This window comes from Aplidium turbinatum, chromosome 16, assembly GCF_918807975.1.
Source record: "Aplidium turbinatum chromosome 16, kaAplTurb1.1, whole genome shotgun sequence".
Taxonomy (NCBI): domain Eukaryota; kingdom Metazoa; phylum Chordata; class Ascidiacea; order Aplousobranchia; family Polyclinidae; genus Aplidium; species Aplidium turbinatum.
In genome coordinates this window covers 3783181-3805587 of record NC_137487.1, presented here as the reverse complement: position 1 = coordinate 3805587, position 22407 = coordinate 3783181, and the positions used below count along the sequence as shown (strand labels likewise).

At 35.2% G+C, this 22407-nt stretch overlaps 2 long non-coding RNA genes across 3 annotated transcripts in view; both read right to left on the bottom strand.

Annotated features, from left to right (window-relative positions):
• LOC145785971 (uncharacterized) overlaps positions 1-22407 on the bottom strand; it is a 167884-nt gene that overhangs the window by 105465 nt on the left and 40012 nt on the right. The gene's annotated exons all lie outside the window — the stretch shown is intronic.
• Positions 13775-18849, bottom strand: LOC145785912 (uncharacterized). Its single transcript, XR_014291225.1, has 3 exons — positions 18757-18849; positions 18390-18592; positions 13775-13934 (listed from the first exon to the last, which is right to left on the bottom strand). It is a non-coding gene; the product is annotated as an uncharacterized LOC145785912 (long non-coding RNA).

Genomic DNA, 22407 nt, shown 5'->3' with positions numbered 1-22407 from the left:
GAATTCGTCGGCATCGATACACGCAAGACCTTCTGAAAAATAAAAGTTCAAAAATAATGATTAGGGCAAGTTTTTGTTGCACTAAAATCGTGAAAAAGTTGCACTTAATTTTAGCAAAAGTTGCACTAAAAAGTTGCATTTTTAAAAAGGTGCAAAAACTTGACCTCGAAAGACTAGACACAACCTGTTTCCGTTTATGCGGGCTTGGCCAAAAGCCAAGTCATACTTTCACTTCTAATTTCGTTCGGGCACTGTCGTACTTGACTGGGGTTGTTGAACTTCTAGCTTGCAAGCTAACTGTTGCGTCATAGATAACATTGAAATGCAGCTAATCCATCGCATGGCTCTTTGTTATGCAAATCAAAGAGAATAAAACCATACTAGAAATAGTTTTATAGCATGTTTTTTTAAATTACTCCTTTACATTTTGCGCAATACTTGATAAAAGTTGCAGAAAAATGTTGCATGAAAAATAGAAAAAAAGATGCAAAAAGTTGCAATATAAAATTCCTACAAACAGCTTAAAACATCATACTACATAAATTCTGAGTATTTAGGAAGCTGTCGGAAGCAGTAAAAAGAAGTTGCAAAAGTTGCAAAAACTTGCCCTAATAATGATGCAATACCATCATATACGGCATTTTATCAAAACAATTTGGATTAAAACGCTACAAACCAGTAATTAGCAGGGCAACCAATTTTTTTACCTAGAAAGCTTGAAATTTTGACTTTATAATTTACAAACTTTTACCTAATTTTGATCCATAACTTTCTGCGTTTGCAACCCAAATGCGAAATACAAAGCATATCAGAAATTAAACCATTAGGTAAAGATATCTTTTTTTTTCTAACAAAATAAAAGAAAAATGTGGAAGACTTAACGACACCACAGCTAACAAACAGGTAATGAAAGTCACTCGAAAAACTGTAAAAGATAAATATAGAGTATCTTTAAATATCCCGAAATTACTGAGAGGGTTCTGCAGTATTATACTTCAACACCAAGTAATGTTTCACATTATCGCCTAAATTTTTCTAAAATAGAGAAGCTTCTCTACTGATACAGAAGTTGCTTGGAAGTTCCTCAACAGGCTATATGTAGTGAAACATCATCTCGTCCTATTTTCACAATGCACTTGATGTCATTCCTTCAGATTCTTGCTAATTGCTTGTATATATTGTTTAACCTTGGGCATGATTATAGGCTAGCTAAAGACAAATTTGAGAACAACAGGAAGCTAAAACACAATACTAATGGTTTGAGAATTCACCTAACCAAGAACAAAGGCCACGTTACATGCCTTCCCCGCCTAGCCTACTTATTCCATCGTCAGTAGTCGGCGAAACAAGATTATTACCTCAGAAACTGCAACAAATGGATTATTACATCAGAATAGCAACAGAAATTGCAACAAAAAATCAGTATCTGTGTAGTTTTAATAAAATATCAATAGAGAGAAGAAAAACTACGTTAAAAGAAAATTTTGACCTAACCATGAAATTTGACCTTTTTTACCTAATAAGTTTGAAACTTCTCTTCGTGTCAGCCTGCAACTTTGTTTATGGACGTTTTATAAACTTTGAACAAGGCAGAAAAATTTTGATTTTATTGACTTTTAGTTGCCCTAGTAATTAGGTAATGTGGCGTTTAAACAAATTAATACAGAAACTAATTTTACTGTAGTTAAATGTTACAAACCTTCTTCTTCTTGTTAATGCATCAGCAGACAGAAGTAGCACAGCAAAGAGCAAAGCGAACACAACCAACTTGTTCATCGTTGATAGTTTTGTATTTAACTTTATGATAGTCTTCCACTTGAATAGTTAGAAGCGGGATGTTCGGGCAAAACTAATTTTCCTGTTCCTGTCACGATCATTGATAACTCGTTCAGTAACTAAAATTGTTGATAGTTCTGGAGGAAATATTAAAGATTGAAGATGAACAATTTATCTTGAAGCTTGTTTCAACATTTTTTGATATTGGTGAAGCATAGAACCTATTGTTGTAAATTTAGGTTTATTCTACATAATTATGTTTCTACATTATGGTTTCTTTGTTCGGCCAGTGTTTCCTTAAATGTTTTCTCTGTTCGCACCTCTTGGCTTTTTCAGTGTCAGCAAAACCTAATTAATGGTCGTCTCACCTATATACTGTTACACCCTATCTGGTTACACTCTTTATTCGATTGAAAGAAAATACTGAGAGTTACTGTATACATCACGTTCATCCATAACAAGTTTTCAGAGCTGTAATAAAAAATTTTGACGTCTTTTTTGTGAATACATTTCATTCTCACTCTACAATGGCCTGATGAAATCGTGTAGATTGTACTTTCGACGGCCGCTGGGTAGCAGTAGAGCCTGTCATCACACCAACCTCTGGTGAAACAACATTCACTTTAATTCTTTGTCATTAACCTGTGTTCTCCGAAACTCATGCACTAACATCCAGCTGTTTAACACCAAACTAGTCTTAAGTAGCAGAATATTTTTCAAAATGTTTACTTATTCATTTTTGTTTTTATGTTTGCTACCACTTAAAAGAGTATTGAACATTTTGAAACAAGAATTTGATCGAAACTACTTCTGGCATTTTTTGAACTTTCCAAGTCACAAATTAATTGCATTTTAAATAATGCTTATTTTTGTTAAGTTTGTGTAACCATTTGCAGTAGGTGTGCAGCAGCATCTTTTTAATATTCACCTGTGTATGATGGCCATTTTCTTTGAAAGTGTACTGTTGTTTATTATTTAGAAAAATAAAACATAGTAACTTTAGCGGGTTTAGCAGACTTTATTTCACACAAAATATAACATTATTAAAATAAAATAAACTCAAACGTTTTCGACACGTACGTGTGTCCCCATCAGGAATTACATCTGCAATACATAAAATGAAAAATCGTAAGATAAATTTGACTATGCACTGTAACTGTAACGACACTCTGGACTAAAAGCACAAACTGAACAAATAATGATACGAGAATGATTGTGAGTAAATTATGCGGTGGGAAACAGATCACGTGAGGTGTAGACTACAGGCATTGGACAAATAATTAGAACACACACAAAAGGAATGATGAGCCACAGGCGAATAACTGCCGATTGAGAGATGGATTGTTACGTTTGATTCTTAAGGCTTCCAGCATGATCTTAGTCTGAAAATCAGATCTGCCTCGAGAGATGATTTTAAATTGGTCGATTGAGACATTGCCAGTGCAGGCTTCACAAGAGGCGATGTGCTCTTTAATTGCACTTTTAGTTGTTAGGTTTGGGTTTAAGTGCTCCCCGGCCCTTGTCAACAAATGTCTGGTTGACATACCAGTGTATGTCTGGTTTGCGTCACGCAAACAACTAAATTTATACACAACATTCGAAGAAAGAGCAAAGGGGGTAGGCGACTTTAGTTGAAAATATTGGTGCACTTAAAAGTTTTATACACAGGATGAATGTCACATGAAAATTTCTTTTTTATCCGTTTAGCTAGGTTTTTCGCAAAACTTGTTGAATCTTTTCCTAGAAAGGGTATACTAATAAAATAAATCTACTTCTTCAGGCGTGTCTTTTGGTTCATCAGCCATGAAGGTGTTTAAGACTTTATTGAAAAAGTGAGAAGGACATCAATTTAAATAAAACATGTTTTTTAATTTCTTGATTTCTTTCTGAAACAACTGATCATCAGAACACACCAAACGAGCACGAGATAACAGGCACAAGATTAAACCAGATTTCCATTTGCTAGGGCATAGAGCGTTATAATTTAAAAGCAAACCAGTGTTGGTAGGTTTTCGCCAGATCCAGGTGTCAAAAGAATTGTGTTTAATTTCAATTTCAACATCAAAAAAAGCGATGGTATCATTGGATTTTTCAAGTGTAAATTCGATATTTTTATGTTGCAAATTTAAAAGGTTTAAAAATTTTGAGCACGATTCATCATCATCAAAAATGGCGAAAATATTACCAACATAACGTAAATACAGTTTGGGATAAAAATCACGATTAAATTCAAATATTTTGGTTTCGATGTGTGCCAAGAAAACGTTTGCCAGTGTTGGGCCCAATGGGGAACCGATGGTGACGCCATTTATCTGCTGAAACAAACTATTGTTGTACAAGAACATGCCTTCTGTGGCTAAATGTAATAATTTTATGAAGAATTTTTTCGCAGTGGGCGGTCGATTAGGTTGGTTTTCACTAAAAATATGGTCAGCAATTATAGTAATATAGTTTCTTTCAGAGGCACGTTAGTAAGCAGAGACACAACATCAAAACTCACCATGCGACTATTGGGTGGACGCTTAAAATCTTATAACTTTTCCATAAATTCATTAATTGAATTAAGCATGTTTTTCTGTGGATTAAACGTGCACCTCAAATTTTGCTTGTGATTTGTGAGATTTCACGAGACATTCGCGGGCGGGCATGCTAATCAGCAGCGTCCACTACAAGCTACTTTTGTCGACTTGTGTCCATCATACAAGGACTCTCTGAAGAGTAATCAAAAAGTACAATATTAATTACACAAATTGGGAGGAAGCTGCAGAGGATAGGTCAGGATTACAGATCTGCGCTGATGAAGATGTTGCAACGTTTGAGATGAGTAAATCTCAAAGGTTAAAAGGAAAAACACTACAAAAAAATAACATCAATTACATCAACAACAGGCTCTCCCGTAAGATCTCAAATATCCCAAATGTAACCGAACTTTTAAAGCTAGGATTGGACTCATTAGCCATTTAAAAACTCATTGTTAGTGTTTTCATGACAAAAACCATCATCCTTGAAGACGAGGGACAGCCATCATAGCCATCACAACATTAGCAATATATTTTGTCGTAACCGAAACAGCTCTGAATTTTTCACCAATATAGGTGCGTTATGAAGTATTGCGACCGTGCCATATCTTAAATTGATTATCCTGCTTTTAGAGCTTTGGTATCATACACCTTATAATGTCCGCGGTTTGTCGCCTCTACCTTTTTCTACACCTCTGCTATGTTTGTCATATAATGTTTTTTCGTTGTGATAGTCAGAAATAAAAAAATACTGAACTGAACTGAGCTGATATTTTGTCGTAACCGAAACAGCTTTGAATTCTTCACCAAAATTTATAAAGCATTGCTTAAAAACAATGAAAACTATTAGGCCTAATACTACAAAAGTGCTCAATGCTAAGCAAAAAGGCAAAGCAGAGCGAATCAAATCAAACATAGTTATTACTATCTGAAGCCTTTACAAATTGTTTCACCTAACGGATCATCAGAAGGTCTGAAAAACATGCAAAAAGTAATGAGTCGATAATTCCTGAAAAGATGTTAAATATTCAATCTTACCTAACATCATCTTCAAATATCGATCTTTACTTGAAATTGCGATGTTTTTTAAAGAATAACCGTAGTTAATCTTTTCCAGATTCATAATAGCTGGTTGGTAGTATCAAAAGAAAGTGCTCAATTTCATTACTTTTTGCATGTTTTTCAGACCTTCTGATGATCCGTTAGGTGAAACAATTTGTAAAGGCTTCAGATAGTAATAACTACATTTGATTTAAAGCATTGCCTATATATAAATCTTTTATTTCAGTGATTTTTAACCTTTCTTTCTTCAACCTTTCTAATCCATGCACTCTTGCAAATTAAGATTGGCGCAACAATTAACAAGCTTTTTGGGCATTCTGGCATTTGTAAGTTTTGGTTATTTGACAATCTCCCAACTATAAATTGAAAATTAAAAATCTCTAAGTTAACCCCAAGAATAACTAATAGCAACAATTGCAACGACGAAAGATGAAAAAACTCTCATCACAGTGTCGCAGCACCAAACTGCCTTTTTGAAAAAAATGATATAAACTTCATCGTAGTTATTTCCACCGTAGAATTTATATGCAGCGCCGAACCGAATTTATGAAAAAAGAGAGACTATACCTAAAGACAAGGCCGTGTGAGCACCATCTCGCCCTATCCCCTCTTCCCGAAATCCACTAGTGGGCTTTTATGTTTAGTGATTGCACTTAAAAATAGGAACAGAATGCGTTTAGGGCGGCACGCTCTTTCTATGTGGAGAATAAATTTACATTCATCATTTCAGCAATGAGTAAACCACTTTTAACATATTATAGAATAAAATAGTTGATAGACCATGACGACAATGCAGAAGTTAATTTAAAAAAGTTGAGAAAGGACGAGAGTTTCAACTAAGTGAAATTTATAACATAAATGAACAATGCAATACAAAACTTAATATCCAAATAAATAAAACGAAAGGGGGTGTGGAGGCTTGCTCCCCAGAATTTTTGACAAAAAAGTTACAATCTTGTTTCGGTCACTTTTTTAGGCATTCATAGAAGCAATACTTTTTTTTATTGAGACTTTGTATGCAGCCAAATTCATCAGATTAAAATTGAATTGGGGTAGACGTTTTGTTTAATATTTATGTTAGCAGACCATTACAATTTATTTATTTACAACCACAAAAGGAGTTCAATAATTTATTTCTCGAATGTTTGTATAATGTGTTGTAGCCTTTCAGCAGGCTAGAACTTCGAAACTTTTGCCTGAGGCTTCCCTATCATCCCAGATAACATTTTCACTTCATAACCTATCTCAATTAGCTAATACAACAAGTGCTTTATTGAAAAAAAAGTTTTTTTTATCAATCCGATAAACAATATTTATCGCAATATCTTCAACTTTTCTCGACAAACTTTGTGAATGACATGATTTTATTTTCAGTAAACACAAATTGTACAGTAGTACATTTGAAGTTTTCGTAAAGAATTTTCGAGCAGTTTTATCAACATAATTATATATTGCTGAATGCGCAAAATGGTTTCCATGTGCTGAATCTTCTTTTCCAATGTCATTCCAATTTCTAGAAGAAAAAAACAACATACACTGCCGTTAATTTACTAAAAATATGTTGTTGGTTTTCCAAAAGCCAAATTGTCTACAATTGGACTTGCTATATAGCTGAGGGATGAGTGTTCCGCACGACACTGGACGACATCTAGCCGATGGAATAATTTGCAAACCACAACAATTCGATAAATCACATTAACAAAGTTTGCATTAATACTTCAAAGCATCTACAAGTACTAGTTTTTCAAGAAGCTTTTTCGTCTGATTTTGAGCATTCCTAGAACCCATTTTATTAACTTAAAAGAGAGTAAATCTGAACTTAATTTTTTCCCTTTCACGTATATTATTCACGTTAAAGACCGGTGCTACATCATTGTGACGTAATTACTATCCATGCTTTTGTAACGACTCAACAACTTTTATGACATCGCAGCATTTTATCAACTTTCATCAAGTTTATTGCTTGTTAGATCTAAAGTTTCTAAGTATACAGTTGATAAACTTGTTAGATGCTTTGACTAACTAAACATTGTACGAACTTTAAAGCAACGTTAGACTTTATGAATACACATTTAAAAAAATATTTGAAGCAGCGGTTTTAAAACTGTTTCATATTCAGTGAATAATTATTATTGTCCGTCAACTTATGTAGCCTAATGTCCATCGGCCAAGTTGGATCACATCTAAGGATATTGAAACGTGAATCATATTCGCACTTGCCACTCAGCAAAGGAATGCTTCAGGATAATAATGTACTCGCTGCACTGGCACTGGATGCTTTGTAAGCGCTTGAAGCAGTGGTTTCTCAACCAGTGGTGCACGCACTGCAAATGGATTCGTGACCTGCTGCGATGGGATGCGGGAGTGTTGAATAATTGAGGTCAGTTATAAATTGTCGCATGAAGCCATGTTTGTTTACAAGGCTTTCAGGCAACATTCTAAATTATAGTTGGCTTCTATCTTTATCCATTCTAGGGAATGGTGCGAGAACTGGTTATAACAAGGAAAAGGGTAAAGAACCACTAACCCTAACCCAAACATGCGATGGATGCGCGAAAGTCGATACAATCAAGTGTTTCAAATGATTTTGTAACAGAAGTTTTCAAAAATTATCATTATAGTGATGTAGCGACAGATCGTAAAATGTTACTTTTAAATTTTTAGTTTGATTGTTAGCACAAACATTCAAAAATTTACAAATTGCAACAAGCCTGACCGCATCTTAAGATGCCTTTGATTTATTCATTTGTTTACAAGGCTTTGAGGCAATGTTCAAAATTATAGGTGGCTTCTATCTTTATCCTTTGTATAAAAGGGTGCGAGAACTGGTTATAACAAAGAAAAAGTTTAAGAACCATTTGGTTAGAGCAACGCGAACAATGAGATAGATGCGCGAAAGTCGATAAGATCAAGTCCTTCAAATTATTTTGCAACGAAAAGTTTCAAAAATTATCATTGTAGTGATGTAGCGACAGATCGTAAAATGTTACTTTTAAATTTTTAGTTTGTCTGTTAGCACAAACATTCAAAAGTCTACAGATTGTGACAGGCCTGGCCGCATCTTGGGATATATCTGGTTCATTCATTTACAAGTTGAACAGATGAATATGAAAAACTACTGTTTCATTATTTCTAAACTTACCAAAATCATTTGTTGGTTAATAACCCTCATCAGCGTCAGCATCATATCGAGCATATGGATAATGGGCATCCTCTTCCAACCAATCTCCTGCTTCATCACCTCGGCGGCGGCAGTTACGAATACATCTGGCTCGTCGTATGAGACAACGCCGATCGTGTCTACGGCACCGTAATCGTAGGCATCGTGCCACGCAAGGCAGTCTGAAAATTAGGAGTTCATAATTAGGCAATGTCATCAACTCATCATATACGGAATTCTATCAAAATAATTTGGATTAAAGTGCTACAAACCTCATTATGTAGTTTAGTAATTAGGCAATGTGGGGTTTAAACAAATTAATAGAGAAACTAATTTTAGTTAAATTTTGCAAACCTTCTTCTTCTTCTTGCTAATGCATCAGTAGACAGAAGTAGCACAGCAAAGAGCAAAGCGAACACAACCAACTAATTCATTGTTGATAGTTTTGTATTTAATTTTATGACAATATTTGACTTGCCACGACTTATAAAGCTAGAAGCGGTATGTTCAGGTCAAAACTAACTTTCCTGTTCCTGTCATGATCTTTGATATCTCGTTCAGTAGCTAAACAACAACTGCGCGGACAATTGTTGATAGTTCTGGAGGAAATATTAAAGATTGAAGAAAAACAATTTATCTGGAAGCTCGTTTCAACATATTTCGATATTGATGAAGCATAGAACCTAATTTTGTAAATTTAGGTTTATTCTACATGTTTCTACATTATGTTTTCTTTGTTCGGTCAGTGTGACCTTGATTGTTTTCTCTGTTCGTACCTCTTGGCTTATTCAGTGTCAGGAAAACCTAATTAATAGTCGTCTCACCAATATACTGTTACACTCTTTATTCGATTGAAAGAAAATACTAAGCTCTGTGCCATAACGTTCATCCACAACCAGAATATTCAAGGAACAGCGAAAGTAAGAAAACACGAGTATTCTTTTGTGTTAGTTTGTTTAGATTTAGGCCAATGTTGTTTGGAAGCTTCAGGCTCCAAATTATCGTCTCAAAGGATTTGATGGTGAGAGGCACACTTTGGGTTCTGCAAATTGCGTCGACGCATTATCTACAGCAAATCCAACCTTGTTCATTTAACTGCCATCGTCTTGATATGATGAGGCTACGCTGCCCTTGCATTCACCTCAATTAACCATCCAAGTAGGTAATCTCGCAATTGACTTCAAGGTAACCATTTGTTCCAATTGAGATCCATCTGCTAAGTTCACCCACCAGGCTTCGTTTCAGTAGAACACTTCTTCCAGCTTTTCAATGTAGTCAGGAAACGTCTCGAAGCTGGGGTAGTAAAAGGATTAACCCCCGGCCCCGGCAGCTAAAACGGCACATAAAAAGTAATAAATGATCGATAGCTTACTTGCAGCCGGCATTGATGTATATACGTGACAGCACACTTTGCGGATTCATGTCTTGCATCACCTTTCATAGCCTTCATCTCAATTCGATAAAGTTGAAATGTTGTTTGCTACCAAACGTTAGTAGCTACAACTTCGCCAGTCACAGAAGGGATTGATGGTTTCAACGGTGTGCCAATGTGACACGAAATCCGACTGACGTTGTTTAGCCAAAAAGTTTTGCAGCCCCGTTTTTAGTCATCAAGTATTACTTGTTTTCAATGCAAAATCAAAACAATTCAAAGTAGTTTTTATTTAGAAAACATATATAGTAATGCGCCCCTTAAAGAAGTTTTATGTTGGCCACTGCCCTTGTCTCTACCAAATTAAGATTAATGTTTATTTGCAATATGGTTTTGTTTGTTTTTGAAAGTGTCTTACAGTACACACATCAGGTATAACCATTGCAAACATATTGTCACAATAATTACAATATGTTGTAACACAAAAAGAAAGTAAATGTCAGAGTTGTCTGCTTGCTAAGTTGTATGATAAGATTAGCCTGGTTAAAGTATGCACGCAATAAAAGCATACAAATGGCGTGTTTGAAGTCAATTACAGTAACCTACACTTAACGTCGCGATGGTTACGGAAACAGGAAATCAGTACACGCTGAAAGTTTTTACCACTTAAAAAGTCCGTCCTTGAAACAGAAACATCCGCAACGATAGTTTGTTTTGTACAGACGAAAACTGTTTTTGGCAGACGCTGTTTTGAAATCAAATTTGTGTCATACTTTTCGAAAGATTTATTGCGTCTGTGTGACATTTGACCCTAAACTTTGAAACTGCATGTTTTTGGCAGCCGATTTTAGCACGAATTGATCAACTTGACTTGATTGGTTAGTTTCAGCCTGACAAAACCTTTAAAAAGTTATTCTTGGGGATTGAACTGCTGACACAGGACCGGTTACCGAGATTGATAGAGTGAAGTTTCCGATTGTCAAAATCTTGTTGTTTGTAAAATATTCTATCCACTAGATGCCGCTACAACGGAATGCATTTCTCAAGCGCACACTTAAAGGCATACTAAATAAAATTTTCAAACGGAATTAAGCATTAAAATGCGTAAACTAAACATTCAAGAATAGATTTAAAAAAAAATTACCGAAAAAAATTTGTTTTCAATGGCACTGGCAAGGCCCAAAGTCCGATGTTTCATTTATTTTTTATTTTTTTCAAAATGACCAAAAAGTGCAAACACTGCTCGAGAATACGTCACTATCGACAGCAATAACAAAAGCCACGTTACCACTTCTGATGTTTCAACATCAGATCTGATGTTTTTGAGCAAACTGCTGATGTTTTGATGTTGAAATCTGCTGTTTTGATGTGCATACATACATAGCCTACAGTTAAATCGCCCGCAGTAACAACTATTGCGCGATCAACTGATTGCTCGCCTATAGTGACAAAGACTGTACAGTCGCACGCTTCGCTGCTCACGCCCATTCTCGTTTTAAAAGCTCTGACAAAAGCGGGTGCGGAATGCTGATCAGACCGCAATGGGGCAAACTTTTATTGAAAATCGTTTTATGGTAGCATGTTAAACACAAAAAACGTGTACAATCGCCAAGTCAGGTTTTTCCTTTAATATCCCTTTAACCAGCACTGCTTGATCTTGTCGTTTCTTTGTTCACGTAGTCAACTTGAGTTAGCAGCAGTAAGCTTTGATGTGGTTGTTGATTTAGAGTTAAAAAAGTTTTCACAACACTTTTTCTAAATCTAATTGAAATTTTTACCGCTTAATAACTTTTGTCTGCCGACGTTAAATCAATGTAGAAATAACGGATTTTGCTGTATGGGTAGGCCTATACTAATCATATGCAGGTCTAAGCTAAATCTCTAAAAAAAAATAGCGTTTTTGCTGACAAAAACTTCGTGATGCCTCTCTCGCGAAACACATGCGTACGCCATTGTGTAAGGGTAGAAATAGTAACTCAGCTAGCTTTGACAACTCAAACTTCGAGTTGCCTGATGTAGAGTATTATGTAATGTGGTTATAAGGCATGACCTGAATTGTCAACATAGTGCTCTAAGAGCAAAAAAGAAACGCAGTCATAAGATTTTCGAGAGATTAACATTGTCATTTGAGTTGAAAGCTAGTTTATGAAATGAAGGAAATGGCTTCAGACTCCAGCTCTCTTCAACCTTTTTGCCACCTCGAAACCCTTGATTAACTTTTGCATCTGTCACAGCATTCCCACTAACAAACATGATAACGCAATAACCTTATTACCAATAACGTTTTTTTTAATAGCAAAACAATAATCAGTGACGCAATAACTATCAATGTTTCTTTTTCGGCCATTGACAGGGTAAGCTAAAAACTTGGAATGACGCATCAATATGCGAGGAAGACACAGAGAATATGTTGATGTAAAGATCTGCACTCAGGGAGGTGTTGTAACGTTTGGAAGAGCAAATCTCAAAGGTTAAAAAGAAAAAAACTTAAAAAAAAAAAAACGTAAACTACACCCACGACAGGCTCTGCCAGAACCTCCTGAATGTCCCAAATGTAACCGAAATTTTTAAGCTAGGATTTGACTCATTAGCCATTTAAAAACTCATCGTAAGCGTTTTCATTGCGAAAACCATCATCCTTGAAGACGAGGGACAGCCATCATAGCCATCACAACATTAGTAATAGACTTCGTCGTCACCGAACTCAAACGGCTCTGAATTTTTCACCAAAATTTATGAAGCATTGCTTATATATCAATCTTCTATTTCAGTGATTTTCAACCTTTCTAATCCATGCATTCTTGCAAATTAAGATTGGCGTAACAATTAACAAGCTTTTGGGCATTCTGGCATTTGTAAGTTTTGGTCATTTGACAATCTTCCGGCTATAAATTGAAAATTAAAAATCTCTAAGTTAACCCCAAAAAAAACTAATAGCAGCAATTGCAACGACGGAAGATGAAAATACTCTCATTACAGTCTCGCAGCACCAAAGCGTCGTTTTGAAAAATGATATAAACTTCATCGTAGTTTATTCCCACCGTAGAATTCATATGCACCGTTGAACCGAATTTATAAAAAAGGTATACCCAAAGACAGGGCCGTGTGAGCACCAACCCGCCCTCCCCCTTCCCGAAATCCACTAGTGGGCTTCTATGTTTAGTTATTGCACATAGAAATAGGACCAGAATGCGTTTAAGGTGGCAAGCTCTTTCTAAGTGGGGAAAAAATTTACATTTATCATTTCAGCAATGAGTAAACTACTTTTAACATATTATAGAATAAAATAGTTGATAGACCATGCCGACAATGCAGAAGGGAGTCTAAAAAAAGTTGGGAAAGGACCACAGTTTCAACAAAGTAAAATTTATAACATAAATGAACATGTAATGTAAAACTTAATGTCCAAATAAATAAAACGAAAGGGGTGTGGGTGCTTGCTCTACAAAAAATTTCAACAAATAAGTTATAACCTTGTTTTGGTCATTTTTTAGGCGTTTTTAGAAGCAATATTCTTTTAATCGAGATGTAAACTTTGTATGCAACCAAAATCATCAAATTAAAATTGGATTGGGATAGGCGTTTTGTTTTAAATTTACGTTAGCACACCATTTCAATTTTTTTTTTATTTATAACCACAAAAGGATTTCAATAATTTATTTCTCGAAAGTTTGTATAGTGTGTTGTAGCCTTTCAGCAGACTTTGAAAATTTTGCCTGAGATTTCCCTATCTTCCCAGATAACATTTTCACTTCATAACTTATCTCAATTAGCTTAAAAGATACCATCATCTGCTTTAGGCTATTGAAAAAAAAGTTTTTTTTCATTAATCCGATAAATGAGATTTTTCGCGTTATCTTCAACTTTTTTAGACACACTTTGTGATTGACATGATTTTATTTTTTGTAAACACAAATTGTGCTGCAGTACATTTTAAGTTTTCGGAAAAATATTTTCAAGCAGTTTTATCAGCATAATTATATATTGCAAAGTGCGAAATTGGTTTCCATGTTCTAAATCTTCTTTTCCAATGTCATTCCAATTTCTGAATAAAAAAAACATAGATTGCCGTTAATGTTTAAACTAAAAATATGTTTTTGTTTTTTTCCAAAACCCAAGTTGTCTGCAATTGGACTTGCTGTGTTGCTGAGAAGTAAGTGTTCTGCACAATACATGGCGGCATCTAGCGTATGGAATAATGTACAGACCACAGCAATTCGATCAATCTCAGTGATAAAATTCATTATGTAGATGTTAACGACCTGTCAAGATAAGTAAGCAATGATCATGTTTCTAAAAGCGAAACTCAGTCAATTGCATAGCCTAAGTAACAAAGTTTGCATTAATAGCTCAAAGCATCTACAAGTATGTGAAGTTGCTTGTGGGATGAAGTTTTTAAAGAAGCTTTTTCGTCTGATGTTGAGCATTCCAAGAACCCATTTTGTAAACTTAAAAGAGTAAATCTGAACTTAACTCTTTTCCTTTCACGTATAGTTCACGTATATTTTCACCTACTTGTTTGAGGCTTTCACTAACTAAACATTGCTCGAACTTTAAAGCAACGTTAGTCTTTATGAATACACATTTAAAAAAATATTTGAAGCAGCGGTTTTAAAACTGTTTCATATTCAATGAGTTATTGTCCGTCAACTTGTAGCCTAATGTCCATCTGCCAAGTTGGATCACATCTAAGGACATTGAAACGTGAATCATATTCGCACTTGCCACTCAGCAAAGGAAGGTTTCAGGATAATAATGTACTCGCTGCACTGGCACTGGATGCTTTGTAAGAGCATGGAGCAGTGGTTTTTTAACCAGTGGTGCACGCACTACAAATGGATTCGTGACCTGCTGCGATGGGATGCGGGAGTGTTGAATAATTGAGGTCAGTTATAAATTGTCGCATGAAGCCATGTTTGTTTACAAGGCTTTGAGGCAACATTCTAAATTATAGGTGGTTTCTATCTTTATCCATTCTAGGGAATGGTGCGAGAACTGGTTATAACAAGGAAAGCGTAAGGAACCACCAACCTTAACCCTTTGCTTTTCAACGTTTTTTTGGAAGTTAACTGCTCAAGGGGGGGCCATTTTTGGATCAAATTCAATCAGCTGTTACGTGTTATCCGCTGGTGCTATTTCAACAGAAGTTGCACTGGTGTGAAAGCAAATCATTTGTCTATAAGTTTGAAAAGTCATTATTTTAAAATTTTATATGTTAAACTTGATATTTCAATTTTTGCAAAGGTACCCAAAAACGACAATTTTGATTTAACTTGCCGCTATTTAATTACCGTGCTAATCCGATTTCATGCAAACTTCTGAATAACAAAGAGCTCGATCGAACGCACGAAATGTGTGTGCGGTGTGCCGAATCATTGCATTGATTAGAATTTACGGTTTGCGAGCAAATCTTATTGTAAGCTACTCACTGATTCTAAAATAGTTACAATCAGAGTAACATTGTTACACGAATTTGAAAAAAAACAAAACTGCGTTTGTTGTCTTACATTTTTATCCTAAACTAATGCATTCCGAAACTCATGGCTAGCTTCTAGTTTTATGGAACCAAATTTCTCATAAGTAACACCTTAGCCTGCTTGAATAGCTGTTTACATCTTCGTTTGTGTATTTTATGTCTACAATTGAGTTTGTAGTATGAATATTTTTAGTAGAGAGAAGACAATTGAACAAGTTGTTGAAATTATCTGAAATTTCTAAGTTCAAATTAGGTGCTTTTGAAATTGTGGATTTGTGTCAAGTCGCAACACAAATATCATGCAGGCCACATCATAAGTCATTTCGCTTACGCGTGTTTATAAACATGACTCATAAATTACATCCACAAAAAATACAGCATTTACTGTACATCAACAAAGCTAAGTTCGAAGCTCACTTTTTATTGAAGATTGTGTCAATCAATTTGAAATAACATTTTTAGTCCGCCAGCGTCGAAACAATGCAACAGCGAATTGAGGAATATGCGTAAACAAAGGAAATGTGAAATAACCCACAGTCAGCAAATCTACATAAATTTAACGTTTACAAATGTTGAATCAATGTAAAAGGACTGGATTGCTGACTGGGTCCTTATTGTTTGAAGCACAAAAAATACGCGTAAAGGCGACAACATCAGCAAGGCAGCGATTATGTTTCTGGCCAAAAAAAAAGTTAACTTTTGACTTCAAAGATAAAAATGATTATAACGAAGCTTCAAAGTTTGTCGTAAAAAATATTGCAGAAATACAATAAACATAATCATTTTGTGCCAGATTGCGAGAAGACTTCCTAGATTCTTCCCAAACATTTGCATGATTGCAAATTATTTTCTATAACTTTATATTGCCAAAAAATGGCTTCTTTGTTGAAACAACGTGGCTACAATTCTATAAAAAATTCTTAGGCCTACTACATTGAAGTAATGAAATTTTTTTTTCTGATTTTGCTGATGACGTTTTAGAATATCCGAGAAGTAAAAAATAATAATGATGAATTATTTTACAAAACCGTGGTTTGCAAGCGCTTTACAAAAAATTGTTGGGGGAAAATTTACTATTAGACGTAAAATGTTTGTAAAAGAAAATTGTCGGTTTACGTATTTATAATGTTTATTGCGCTGTTATCGAATTATAAACTGCCTGTATTGTCTACCTTTGTGGTTGCCGGCCAGCTTAGACCAGCATGCAAACTACGCGTTTTTGGTATTTGCATCGTGTTATGATTCTCGAAAATTTCCCACAAGGTCTTTATTTTCATCGTGATATTTTTGTGCCTTTTCTGTCCTAAACTTGAAGTCATTGTGAAGCACAATCCACATCGGTTTTTAGACTCAATCTTCATTGAAAATCTTTTGTGTGGTGCATCATTTCAAGTAGTGTCTTCCCCTAAGCTGTTACACAAACCGCCCAGAACCAGATTGATTATTATGTATCTTACAGCCGTTGAAAGCTCGTTATTGTATGTGTGGAATTATTACTGTAAATGTCTGACTAAATTCATGCCAAAGTCGAGCAAATTCTGCTTTCGGGATCCTTGCCGTTATTTACTGTGTTTTTTTGTTGATAAGTTTAGGCAGCATTTTTCCAAGATAAATGAAGCCATCGGTATCGTTCGTCACTTAGATTTAGTTTCCTCAGCATTGTTTATTCATTCTTTGATCCACTAGTTTGTCTCACTTTTGGTATAATCGGATCGTTTATAAATGGCGGGTCTTCACAATAGCCGGCCTCTTATACTGTACATTGGCGCAACGTATTCAGATGTTGAATCAATGATCAAGAAAGCTGATTTGTTGTTTGTCTAATGTGACGCCTAACTTTATGCCTTGTCTACATTACAAAATATTTTGTAATGTACATGAGGCATTATCATCTTTATTTTGCGCTCTTTGGAACAACACACAGTGCACGGTGAAACAATAATGCAGGACATAAGAACAAGTAGGCGACATAAAGCAGGGAAGGGACGCCATCGAGTTAGCTGCTACGTGTAAATGGAGCCTATCTCATAATTTTGAGTGTTTTTCACAATTACTGTTTGCAAAAACGCTATTTCTCCGGCATCTCCCAAAAGCATTTGCAGTCATACATTTCCGCAATTGCAATGCTTGTCAATGAGAGTATTTCCATAGAACGTTTATTTCGAAACCAGGTTTTCGTGCCTTCACCCAAGATTTCTTATTGTAACGTTTTTTATTCGTCAATGAATATTATCTACTTGAAATAACTGTTTTGAATAGTTTGTGGCCTACATAGCCTACTATTTTGATCGTGGATTGCTATTCTTCTTTGTAGAGCTGATAACGCAAAAAACGTTTGCTATTATTTTTTCTAATTAACAGCTTTGTGATCACTGGCTTTTCTTTTGTAGCGTAAGAAATAACGCGCTTTGTATTATTGAGGTCAAACCAAACAAAGGAAAACAAGAGGACGTTTCTCTCTGCTCGCGCATATCGATGCACGAAGCAATTATGAGCTTATGGCTTGTTATCGCAATGTAATCCATTTCACGCTTTGCTGGAAGTCAGCTAGAAATAGCAAAAATTCACCAAAATCTTGAATTTACAAGAAAACTACACAACTGTTAGCATCAAATTTAATATCATCAGAACCGCCTGGCAATTTTAGGAAAAGTCAAGAAAAACCAAGTGCATGGCGTTACTGTGCTTCAAATAATCAAAGGAAATATGAGGGGGGGGCCAAATCTGGCCTCCCTTTGAGGAGCAAAGTGTTAACCCAAACATGCGATGGATGCGCGAAAGTCGATACAATCAAGTGTTTCAAATTATTTTGCAACGAAAAATTTCAAAAACTATCATTGTAGTGATGTAGCGACAGATCGTAAAATGTTACTTTTAAATTTTTAGTTTGACTGTTAACACAAACATTCAAAAAATTACAGATTGCAACAAGCCTGGCCGCATCGTAAGATACCTTTGATTTATTCATTCACAAGTTGAACAGATGAATATGAAAAACTATTGTTTCACTATTTTTAAACTTACCAAAACCATTTGTTGGTTAATAACCCTCATCAGCGTCAGCATCAAATGGAGGATATACAGGAGGGTTGACATCCTCTTCCAACCAATTTCCTGGTGCATCACCTGGGCGGAGGCAGTGACGAAAACATCTGGCTCGTCGAGCGATACAACGCCGATTGTGTCTACGGCACCGAATTTGTCGGCATCGATACAAGCAATACGTTCTGAAAATTAAAAGTTTAGTAATTAGGCAATGCCATCGTATACAGCATTTTATCAAAACAATTTGGATTAAAATGCTACAAACCTCATTGGGTAATTTAGCAATTAGACAATGTGGGGTTTAAACAAATTAACAATAAACTAATTTTAGTTAAATGTTACAAACCTTCTTGGTCTGCCTGCTGCATCCGCAGACAGAAGCAGCACGGCAAAGAGCAAAGCGAATACAACCAACTTATTCATTGTTGATAGTTTTGTATTTAACTTAATGACAATATTTGACTTGCCACGACTTATAAAGCTAGAAGCGGGATGTTCGGGGCAAAACTAATTTTCCTGTTCCTGTCATGATCATTGATATCTCGTTCAGAAGCTAAACAACAATTGCACGGACAATTGTTGATAGTGCTGGAGGAAGCATTATAGATTGCAGAAAAATATTTTATCTGGAAGCTCGTTTTAACATATTTCGATATTGATGAAGCATAGATCCTAATGGAGTAAATTAAGGTTTATTTTAAATTTGTTTCTGCATTATGGTTTCTTTTCTCGGCCAGTGTTACCTTGATTGTTTTCTCTGTTCGCACCTCTTGACTTACACAGTGTCAGCAAAACTTAATAAATGGTCCTCTCACCTATATAATGTTACGCTCTGTATTCGATTGAAAGAAAATACTAACAGTTACCGTATACATCTCTGTGCTAACGTTCATCCCTAACAAGTGTTCAGAGTTGTAATAAAAATTTATTGACGTCTTGTTTTGTGAATTCATTTCATTTTCACCATACAATGGCCTACTGAAACCGTGTAGATTGTACTTTCGACGGCCGCTGGGTGGTAGTATAGATCCTGTCATCAAACCAACCTCTGATGAAACAACATTCACTTTAATTCTTGATCGTTTACCTGTGTTCTCCGAAACTCATAGACTAACATCCAGCTGTTTGACACCAAACTGGTCTTAAGTAGCAGAATATATTTCAAACTGTTTACTTCTTATTTCTTTTTAACCTTATCTGTAGCGACACGGGGTTTTATGAGGACGCCCCACTCTATTAGTGAAATATTCCACAGAAGGAAATATGCTAGAAATGTGAAATTTCTTGACTTTTAGTTTTTATTCTTTGCAAATTTTCTACACCTCAACTGGTCATTTTTCTACCTTCCTGTCCTTCACAATAAGCATTTCGTCTCATGTGACTAAACATTTTCGTGCAATTGTTGTTAGCCTATATATATGTCAATGTTAGTGCAATATAAATGACAGTGCAATTACTTTAAAATGTGGAAACGTTCAAAAATGCCTAATAATGTTTGTCGTATCCAGGCTTACACCTGGTGGTTGAAGATTTAGATTAAGTGGACGGGAAGGCAAGGATTATATTGATGAGCACAAGTAAAATTTTTTGTTTAGTTCATTTATAATTCAAAAATTTCAATTTTGAAGTTATTTTTGGAAAATTAGAATAAAAATCGATTTTCTGACGTCTTTTCATCTCAAACAACTTATTTCAATAAATTTTTTGAATAAAAATTTAATTTCTATACGCACAATACTCATGGCTATTACCTTGTAAAATATTTTGATTCTGTGATTTTCATACCTCCAGTTATTAGCGATTAGTTAGAACAGGGCTAAGATAACCCGTGACGTGCTTTCCGGGTACAAAAACAGCTCGTATTAAGATATAGGGTTAAGTTTGCTATCACTTATAAGAGTATTGAGCATTTTGAAGCAAGAATTTGATCGAAAATACTATTGGCAGTATATGAGTTTATTAATTTACAAAATAATTGCATTTTAAATCATGTTTTTTTTGTTAAGATTATCTATCCATTTACAGTACATGCGCAGCAGCAGATTTTTAACATTCATTCATTTTCTTTGAAAGTGTAGTGTTCTTTATTATTTACACCATTCAATTGTTTTTAACTCTTGCGATTTGACACGAACAGTCGCCTAAGTAGCAATAACGCAATATACTAACTTTTCTGTCTTGTCTCACAGACTAATGTGCTAATATTTTGCCCTTTAATAGATCATTATTGTGTAAAGTTCAAATTTTAAGATGACGTCACTATGGCTTTTTATGACCTCATATTGATGCCATCGTTACAAACAAATCTGAGGTCTCTTTCTGTCAGACTAGACCCATCGAGAAATTTCAAAATATGTGTATAGGTTGCCTGAAATAAGCAAAATGCCTTCTCACCACTGGTGGCGCTAAGTGCTGCTTCTTAATGCCCCCACACTTCCCAAAAAGATGCCAAATATTCAAAAGTTGTTTTTTACTTGAGAGTTATCAGTAAGGCATTAGTTGAAAGAACTTTCAGTTGAAATAAAGGGTTCAACTGTCAGGATCATGGCTTAACAGATCAAAAATGGAAATGTTTAGACTTCTTGAGGCAGGAAATCGCATCATTTGAGAGCAAAATGGTTGTCATTTTCGAATTTCTCATGGTCAAAATCATGGAAAACAATGCGAGAAGCTAAAAAATTTGAAAATTTCTGATTTTTAAACTGATCTACTGTGCATGGACAATTACCAGATGAACAAATCAAATAACATTCTCCGTTCAGACACCATTTATACTTTCAGTATCAGTGCAAAAATAAACCTAGGTAGTGATCTATGCGGGTGTGATGTTGGGCCACGTTTCTGAACTTCGTATCTTATTTGCTTAATTTTTGAAATGTAACGAAGCCACTTATGCACGCTATAATAAAGAATACAAATGGCGTATTTCAAGTGAAGTAGCCTAACTCACACTTAGCCCACATCATAATGGTTACGAAAACAGGAAATTAGCACGTGGTATTACTGTTTACTACTTAAACCCTTTGTTTATTAAACAATAACAAACGAAACAAAGATTGTTTGGTACAAATCAACATTTTTTACGGCAACACACAATATTAAAATCCATCCTGCATTATATTCTTCCAAAGTCCCGGCCTGAGCTACAGCTTTGGAGCAGTGCATCGCACCTTTCCTTTGTTGGTATGATTGTAACAGTGACCAATGACAAAAGAAATAATAATGTGAAAAATCACATGGGGAGAATTACAAGAAATGGAAACGCAATAAGATGGTTCTGCAACATCCAGTAGCGTTGATATGTGGGTCCAGGGGTATTTTTTACTCAGGTCCAAGTTTATTTAAGAGGCCAGTAACTTTTCCAAGTGACCTGGGAACTTAAACTACCACAGCATATTGTTTCGATTAATGAGTGTTTTTATAGAATTGTCTTGATATAAGGTCCGAAGTTCAGAAACGTGGCCCAACGTCACACCCGCATAGATCACTACCTAGGTTTATTTTTGCACTGATACTGAAAGTATAAATGGTGTCTGAACGGAGAATGTTATTTGATTTGTTCATCAGGTAATTGTCCATGCACAGTAGATCAGTTTAAAAATCAGAAATTTTCAAATTTTTTAGCTTCTCGCATTGTTTTCCATGATTTTGACCATGAGAAATTCGAAAATGACAACCATTTTGCTCTCAAATGATGCGATTTCCTGCCTCAAGAAGTCTAAACATTTCCATTTTTGATCTGTTAAGCCATGATCCTGACAGTTGAACCCTTTATTTCAACTGAAAGTTCTTTCAACTAATGCCTTACTGATAACTCTCAAGTAAAAAACAACTTTTGAATATTTGGCATCTTTTTGGGAAGTGTGGGGGCATTAAGAAGCAGCACTTAGCGCCACCAGTGGTGAGAAGGCATTTTGCTTATTTCAGGCAACCTATACACATATTTTGAAATTTCTCGATGGGTCTAGTCTGACAGAAAGAGACCTCAGATTTGTTT